Source organism: Furipterus horrens, unplaced genomic scaffold, assembly GCF_987537825.1.
Source record: "Furipterus horrens unplaced genomic scaffold, mFurHor1.1.pri manual_scaffold_4, whole genome shotgun sequence".
In the NCBI taxonomy this organism is placed as follows: domain Eukaryota; kingdom Metazoa; phylum Chordata; class Mammalia; order Chiroptera; family Furipteridae; genus Furipterus; species Furipterus horrens.
In genome coordinates, this window is record NW_028327174.1 from 84,855,290 (window position 1) to 84,864,632 (window position 9,343).

Below are 9,343 nucleotides of genomic sequence, written 5' to 3' on the forward strand. Positions count from 1 at the left end.
TAGAAGATGCAGAACATTTGGGTAGCATCATAGGGCTTTCAATAAATTCAGCCTTTAAGGAAAATTTTACAAAACACAACACTGCAGAGCAAAGGTACGCACAATGATTGGACATAGGAGTGAAATGGACAAGGCGAGATGCTAAACGTATGCACACAGTGCGGGATAGCAGACAGATTGATGCTATGGTTACTGAGCCAATCAGCACCCAGGATACACAAGACAATGCTCTGATTGTTCGCTTTCCATCATTCAGTCAATCGTGTGCTGTGTACAGTCTCATGTAGGCAAACGAACTCAAGTGTAAATCTCATTTTCAGTGTAATGTATGTGTTCATCCGCAAAAAAAAAATACATACTGTAAACAGTGTGCAGTATTTTATTTTGATTTAATATTCTTTTAATGTTAGAATCATTTATTATATTTTTTGAAAATTTTTTGGCAAAAATCATAAATACTACACTTACAAATACATATACAGTACCACAAAATCCTGCAATACAGTGAAAAATCTGCGATAAATAATTAAATATAATATTTTTAAAAATACTGTTATACAGTGAGGCTGCAATAAGTGAACCGCGATATAGAGAGAGGGTCTACTGTATCACCCAGGATCATTCAAATAAAAGTGCACATTCTAGATAGTTGGTTACTACTATACATTTAACATAAAGCTTCTCAATCTAACATCAAGATCAACTACAATACAGCTTGATTTACATAAATAAGTGAAAATTCAAGAAAATCTACTATCATTATTTCTATTTGGCAGATTAACTTGTTTTCTGTATCATTCTGCTTAGATCGTGGTACTTGTTCTTCCATAATAATGATTGGCTAAATTTTTCATTTGCCTTAAAGTCGCTGTTGGATCCACATTATGGCAATATTGCATCATTATAGATTTAGTCATTGCAATAATTAGGCTTTATAGATATAAAAGATGAACTATCTAGATTTAAGCAAGAATAAAATACTATAATTCTTCTAACTTTAAAGAAAGTAACCCTTGGTATGTATTTTCACAAGTATTTGAAAATGGAAATATATTAAAAGTGAATATATAAAAATGTCAATTTTCTGTAGACATATTGTCCCTTAACAAAAAGATTTTACAGTAGAACAAGAAAATAATGTATATTGAAGAATGTGATATGAAAGTGAAATGAGAGACTTTTCAATCCATTGCCTACCCATTTTCAAGTAATTCTCTTTAGTGTACTGAAAGCAGACAGGTCAGCCCAATGTAATCTTATCTGGCAATCTGCAAATGAATGATCTTAAATTTATTCATTTTTCTTGTGTGCTTGCCTCTGAAATTTTTCTAAAAAGATTTACAAAATTTGGGGCACAGCATGCATTTATTCTTATTCTCTTTCAAACTTACTCACAAAAGAAACTGCTAACTAGTCTCCTGTGACCCCATATGCACAGCAGGTCAGAGCGGCTGAAAAGAAATGTGATATGAAACTAAGCCTCTTGCTCTTCAATGTACCTTTTTACAATTTCTCTCAGTTCATTTTAATTTAAACAGAATTTCATACTCATGTTCATTTCTCAACACAGTAACATTTCTTTACAAAGGCTTTGATTCTTCTTCAAAGATAAGAGAGCAAATGAGAAAGTTATTGAAACTGATGAAGAGTTATAATCCTTCCTAGGCTAGATGTGTTCTATGATTCCCCAGTCAGATATCCTAACATCTAACCTCACACATGTTATAACTTTCTAGACTTCTCAGAATCAATGGCATCAGTATATCTATCCATTTCCATATTAGGAAGACTAACTCAAAAAGAACCCACTGTTATTTATCTACTTTCCTTCTTCCTGTTCAAATTTTTGTCTGTGTTAGTTTTCTATTGCTACTGCAAAAAAAAAAAAAATATTACAAATGTAGTGACTAAAAACTACACGAACTTATTATCTTACAATTCTAGAGATTTGAAGCCTAATTCAAGATCCCCCTGGCTAAAATCAAGGTATTGGAAGGGGTATTTCTGAAAGCTCTATGGGATAATGTTTCCTTGCCTTCCTAGCTTCTAGAAACCTATATTTCTTGACTCATGGTCACCTTCAAACATTTTTTAAGTCAGAATGTCCTTCTCAGCTAGCATCACTCTAATCTTACTTTCATCATCTTATTTCTAACTCTCTCTTGCCCCCCTCTTTTACTTTTAAGAACCCTTGTGATGGCATAGGGCCCACAGGGGAAAATCCAGGATAATCTCCCTTTTTAATGTCAGTTTATTAGAAATCTTAATTCCCTCTTCAATTTTAAATGCCTTTTGCCATGAATCCTAACATATTCACAGGTTCTGGGAATTCAGACTTGATCATCATTCGAGGGCCATTATTCTGCCTACTATAGCCTCTAAAAGTTGTTTCCAGAATTTCTTCCTGAAAATCCATATAAATATAACCTTTATTGACCAGGACAAAATTTCATTTCATTTTTCAAAACTTTCCAAGATTGTAGTTTCTTGGCACCATGCTATTGTAAACAAGTATTAAATAGGATTCACAAAGCTTAAACCCAGGTCCTGGCTACTTCACTAATTAGATCAAGATATTTAGTATTTTTGAACCTCAATTTAAATGCTTACTTAAAAGTTAATAAATATTTCAGAACTTGAATATCTCACAGAATGTTGTGATGACCAAATGGGTTGTTGACTTGGATGGTCCTTTAAAACTATTAAGTTAGACAATTGGCAAGTCAAAGAACAGTGTTGTAAATTTTAGAGATACATTAATCTGTGTTAAGACCTTGGTTTTTTTGTGTGACGCTGCACTAGTTTTTTAAATTCTCCAAATTAGCTTACCATCTATAAAATAAAACTAGGCTCTCAATGGATTTAGAAAAAAATAAATAAGATAAACATGTAAAAGTGCTTAGACTAAAATGAGGCACAGATTTTCCACACAGTCCATGATTTGGGGTCTGTGGGAGGAGATAATACAGCCTTGAAGGTACTTTGCATATCTATGGCAAGTTAATAGCTAGATAATAGATGTGCTACTGCCCTGCAGAAAAAGGTGCATGAGATGTTCAGGATTTAAAAGGAAGGGTAGGCAGCCTTGAGGATGAGCTCCTTGGAGAAGCATGATGGGTGGGTGCCATGATGAAGGAGGATGTTGTAGCAGCCATGTGGGAAGGAGCAAACAGCTATGCAGTTTGTAGTCAGGATTTGGTCATGTGGCCTGGGCTAGTAAGAAAGCAGGCACGCTGCTGCTTTGATCCTGCCAGCTCCAGCTAACTCTGAAGCCACCAAGAACTCTTCCTTGTGGACCTAAACTCTATCTGGACTCTTGCAATTTGGAACATATGGAGAGGCCACTCTCTTAGGACTTGTGCCTTCCTGGACTTCATTATGACCCAGTGTAACATGGTACATGCTTTTCTGTACTATTTCTCTTCAGCAGCCGTCCGTCTCGAGAGACGATGGTGTAGCTTCTTAAGAGTCTATCTGCACCGCCGAGAATGGCTGTGCAGTCCGACTCAGGAGTGACATGGTATCTGTCTCCTCCCGTGTTGAATCGACATCTTGCCATGACGCTGGAGTGTCCTCTCCAGTGAAGCTGAAGCTACAGAGCCTGGGCAGGGTGATATGGAGGGTCTGCTGTTGCCCATGCAGCAGACCCCCACCTCTCTTCACAGCTGAAGGGTCCAAGGGAAAGACGGAGTCAATACAGCTTGGCTTCAGGTGCGCCACAGGAGTTGCCGGTGTTGACTACAATGTCAAACCGCCTTAGGGACTCCGGCTCCGGATTTTCTGTCGGGGTTTACTCCCTTAGCCTTTCCCCTGAAGAGGTATGCCACAAGGCAGCGGAGGTTTTTTGGAGTCAGAGTTTTCCTTCTCTGATGTGCCCTGACTGGAAGATCGAACCAGCGACACTTAGCTCGCAGGCAGACGCTCAATCCACTGAGCCAAACCAGCCAGGAAGTCTGTACTATTATATTGAGGCTAAAGACAATATACCCTAGACCCTGAAGGAGAAAGCTGACAGATAAGGGGTGGGGAACTATTTGGCTTGGTTTTGTTTTTTAGTCTTTTGGGGAGCAAGGGAAGTGCCGGGTCTTGTTGGAGAACAGGGCTTTGAGCTGAAGCGCTCCCAGTTATGCCCCCTAAGATTGGAATATTGTAAATAAAGACCTGTCTTTTCCAACACTAATTGTTGGGTCATACACCAAGATGCCACATGAATGGGTCCCAGTTTGCTCAGTAACAAGAACAGTGCTGAAACTGCATTCTAAATACTTATTATTTGTTTTTGTTTTTGTTTTAATTGAATTCATTGGGCTTACATTTGTTAATAAAATTATATAGGTTTTATTGTTAGTTTTGATAATAAATGATTGAACTAATTTGATTATTGAATTTTCCAAAACTTCAATTTTAACAAAAGTGTGATTCTCTATCATCAACTCTGGTTAGTATGTGGTTAACACAATTTATTTGTAAAAGATTTTAAAATCTTTTTTGTCCCTTTTTAATCAATAAATTAATTTTTTAATACATTACATCATTATTTTTGAAATTTTAATTGTCCCAAATTGGTTAATGTGAGGTTTTTCAAAACCACTCCTATTTTATTTTATTGATATATGTATATTTTAATCCTCACCTAAGAACATTTTCTCACTGATTTTTAGTGAGAGGGGAAGGGAAAAGGGAAAGAGAGAGAGGAACAGAGAGAAAGAAAGATCAATGTGAGAGTGAAACAGCAATTGGCTGCCTTCTCATATTTACCCTGACTGGGGATCAAACCTGCAGCCTGGGCATGTGCCCTAACTGGAAATTACACTCGTGACCCTTGTGTCCATGGGACAGCTCTCCAACCAACTGAGCCACACCAGCCAGGGCCCCACTCCTATTTTAATTTAAAAAGAATTTTGTTCCCATGTTCTTTTTTTAGCACAATGGTATTGATTTGCAGAGGTTTTCTGGTACATCAAAATGCTCTAGGTTCACATTACCATTCACCTGCTACAAACCTAAAATCATTCATTTTTCCACAAAATCCTGGGTTTTTTTATGTTAAATATCATTTAGGAACCTAGATATAGACACCAAAAATTCTCATTGTCAATCACTTGTCATTGATTCTGGACCAGTTCCATGGACAGAGCTAGGAAATAAACATATATTTAGAGTTCCCAAGGTTTTATTTACCTGGGGATTTCACCTACATTTTTCCCCACAAAGGAACCCTGATTTTTAATGGCATCAGTATATATATCCTTCAGGAAACATAAAATAATTCTAGAAATATTAAACCAATATCATTATTAACAGCAACAATGAACCTTTCAGGTGAAATACAGGGTTTGGGTTCTGTTTTGTTTTGTTTGTTTTGCATTTTTTTATCATGTCTATAATTCACTAACCGTGTTCAGAGAAATTTGTTCAAAAGTTTCTTGAATAACTCCTATTTCAGTCAAATCAATTTTCTCTGGACACCTCTAGTGTTCACTTTTCCTTGAGTTTTTCACAAATTATTCTGCAATAATTCTCTTTTATTTTTATTTCTAAAATGATGTTTGCCTCTTTCTTCCATTTCTTTCCTGAGTTTAAAATTGACTCACAGAATGGTTGGTAGTTTTTCTGGTATTTTGTCTTTTCATTATTGCAGAATGTTTAACTTTTACTGTCTGCTTCCTTTTTTTCTTTCACCAATAAAACTCCAAGGGATGCCCCCTACTCCAAGTCTCCCAACTCTATCCTGAAAGAGGTACTTTTCCTGAACTTCTGCCACTGGTTTGAGGCACTTCTATACATTTTCCTTTTTAATCTTCCTGTAGTCAGGGCTCTGACCAACAATGTCTATGACCTGTTCTCAGTAATTCTTCATTAAGGTTATTGATCCTTACTGTGTGTTATTTTATCAGTGTTCATCACTATTAGGTTTCTATCACTTTTCCTGTTTTCTGTTGAGTCTCTGCTTGACTCTCTTTATATACAGCTGTGCATCCTGAGAATGAATACGCTTAACTTGTGTGCTTATTTCACTACCTACACATCATTTTGAATTTATAGTAGTCTTGGTGTTCTAATTATGCCATAGGTATCAATTATAGCTAATTTTATTTGCTCTTCTCATTGACCTGCATGTGTGGCTTTTGGAAAAATGTTTAGAAATTTTTATTTAGACAACCACCATTACCTATAGATAGCTGGAACTCATAATCATTAATACTCATTCCTTGTAATTACTTGATAGGACAGATGTAATATGAAGAAAAAGAACTGATTCAGAAGTCTAAAGACCTAGTTCTTCTTCAAGAAAATATTTGTAACTGTAACATACCTTATGGTTCCCATCTGGTATGCATTGGCCCAAAGCTTATCTGTTACTAATTTTCTTGGCTCTTGCTGATTTCTTTAGCCCTTTAATTTCAAGTGTTCCTGTAGCATTTTTCCTGAATATATCTTTCCATCATGATCCTAATTTGGTTTGAATAATTTTATTTATTTAAGGTCTGCCACTCAGTTTATCCCTCTTATTGCTTGAGAAAGTCTACATACCTCTATAATACTTCTTACTCCCCTGTATTGCTTGAAAGCTTAAAAAATAAATTGATATTACATAAGGACTTTTAAAGTCAAAGTGCTTTGTAAGGAGAGCAGAATAATATTTTGTAGTTAACCCTATTTTACTTTAGAAGAAATACATTTAGGTGTTAATGGTTTTCTCAAGGTGATACAGCAAACTTCTGTGAATTTCTAGTCCTGATTACTAATTCCTTGCTTTATATTTCTTACACATGGACATGTGCTTTATCTCAAGTTTAAACTGCAGCTGAAATTGGGTTCTTCAAACTCTAAGACCACCAAGTTGCAAATACCTTTACTGAATTTTTATGTCTAAAAAAAGTGAGTATATCTTCAACCTTCCACATTGATACTCATCATCACTCTATTCCATTATTTGTATTCATTTTATTCTTGCATCCACTTGTGTCTATTTTAATATCTGCATTTTTTTTTCACAGTTTAGAGACAAGGATTTTCTTCTCAGTTTTTTTCTATCTCACTGGTTTGATTCTTAACTGTCAAGTTTAATCAGGTACTTTTCATATGCTGAAGAACTCCTGAAAGCACATTTATAACTGAGGAAATTCCTAATCATCCTTGTCTTTCCTGTTAATACACACTCCCCACACCCATCATGTCCTCTTTTTAGTCTCATCATACATTTCTTCAAGCTTTTCATACTCCAATGCTTATTTTAACAAATATAATAGAAAGATCAGAATATTAGTAAAGATGAATAGAAAGCACCTAGACCAATAAATTCCATTTTCTAATATCTCCTATGTCATCAGAACATATTCAAGAGGAAGAAAGAAAAAATATTATTTCAGCTCTGGAGTTCTTGAATGCATCTTAACATCAGACTAATTTGCTAGAAATTAGTCATTTAGACTTAGAGTGAGAGAGATGAGTGTTCCAAGGCTAGCAAATTAGAGAAGACAGTACAGGCACTATGCTACCTGGCACTCTGACATATAAAAACTGAGAAATTATTATTTGGGAACATGTAAGAGCATATAGTCACTATAGTTATATTATTTCATTTAAAGATGGGGTGCCCTTAAACATTCGAGGGGGGAAATGAAAAGAAGCATGAGGATTTTTCCAGTAGTGATCAATATGTGGGTATCATTTATCTCTACTTGACTCACACTGAATAATTGTGGTCCTGCATATAAAAAAACTTTAACACTCTTCTAGTCTTTAACTGGGAGCTAAAGTACTTAATAGAATTTCATTTTTTCCCAAGATAATGCACATTTGGCACAGTTGCCAAACTGTAAAAATAATAAGTCAGTGCAGACTTTCTGCTTCTATGTTCACAATTGCACTAAGATTTGGAGATACTTTAGTCCAATTCAGTTTCAATTATTCTGACTTCTCATTAGAGAAAGGATTGATACCTACAGTTTTCCTACAGCATAAAAAGCTTTCTGTGATCTAGATCTAATTTAAGCCAATTCCCAGTAGAGTGTGAGCTACTGTACAGTCCATGAAATAAGACAACCTAATTTTCCTCACTTAATGCAGTTAGTTACACAGAGGCTGTGCCATGAGTCATTTGCCATTCACCATTCTCTTAGTGAAGTAGATGTTAATTTATCAGTTAAAAAAATCAAAGTTCACGGGTTTATAGAGTCACATGTTCACATTAGAAGTGGGAAAGTTTGATAAAAAGCAAGTTTAAATATTTTTAAACAATAATGGGATAAATATAACTCTAATTTCATGTTTGTTTTTTATTTATATCAAAATTTTCTCTAAGTATAATGATTATAATTATGTAAATATACTTCACTATTTCTCATCTAAAACAATCTTTTCCAAAGATTACTCCAGGAAACACTTTCCATATATGTTAACAGATGTTGTGCAAAGTGCAATGGAAATGTTATATTAAAATAAAAATAGGCTTCTCTTCTATAAAAATTCTCATAATCTTTTATATGTGTTGTGCATCATTAATCTCTAAAAGTACTGTGGAGTAAGTAGTGCTTCTCAGCTTGATTTGGAAGTGCTATCCTCCTTTTATGATTGGTCTTCTCAAAGACCATGAATCATGAGCTGGGAAATTTGGTCCAATTAAAACAACTTCACCTTAAAATATATGCGAAAGTGCCAGGCCTCTCTCATTCCTGCAACAGACATTAAACCTCCAGGTCCAAGAATGTCTAAAATATTTCAAGCAACATCTAAACCAAACTCAAACATTTATTCAAAAGGTTTATGATTAAGTATTATCTTTTACATATGAACCATACTGGACCTTAAAAATAAAACTAATGCAAAAATAAATATAAAAATTGCTAATATGTGATTATTAAATGTAAGACAACCAATGCAAAAGAGGAGAGGTAGAGGCAATCTTTAGAGAGGAACACATTTGTTAACTAATGTTCCAGGTGAGATTCACTTTTTGATGAGCACACTATAATTCACCATTACCTAATAGACAGCAAGATAATGAGACATTGGGAACTTGGGTTTGTTTCCCTGGGAATAGAATAGTAGCAAATAAAGAATAATGGAAAGGTACAGAGTACAAACCATTGTGTCAATGTGCTGAACTCATCATAACTAGCTCTATGAAGGCAGGAGTACCTCTCAAACCCTGGTTGCATAGGTATAGCAAGGAGCAGCAACCAACACAAGGGAATCTAAAACAATCTGCTAATTTCATAGTTTTACCTATTGGCAGTCTTAAGACTTTTTCTTTTTTAATGCTTTTCAAAAGCTAGAGACATCCACTGTTACTCTCCATCCCATTTCATCTCTCTGGATATACACAATTGCTTATCAG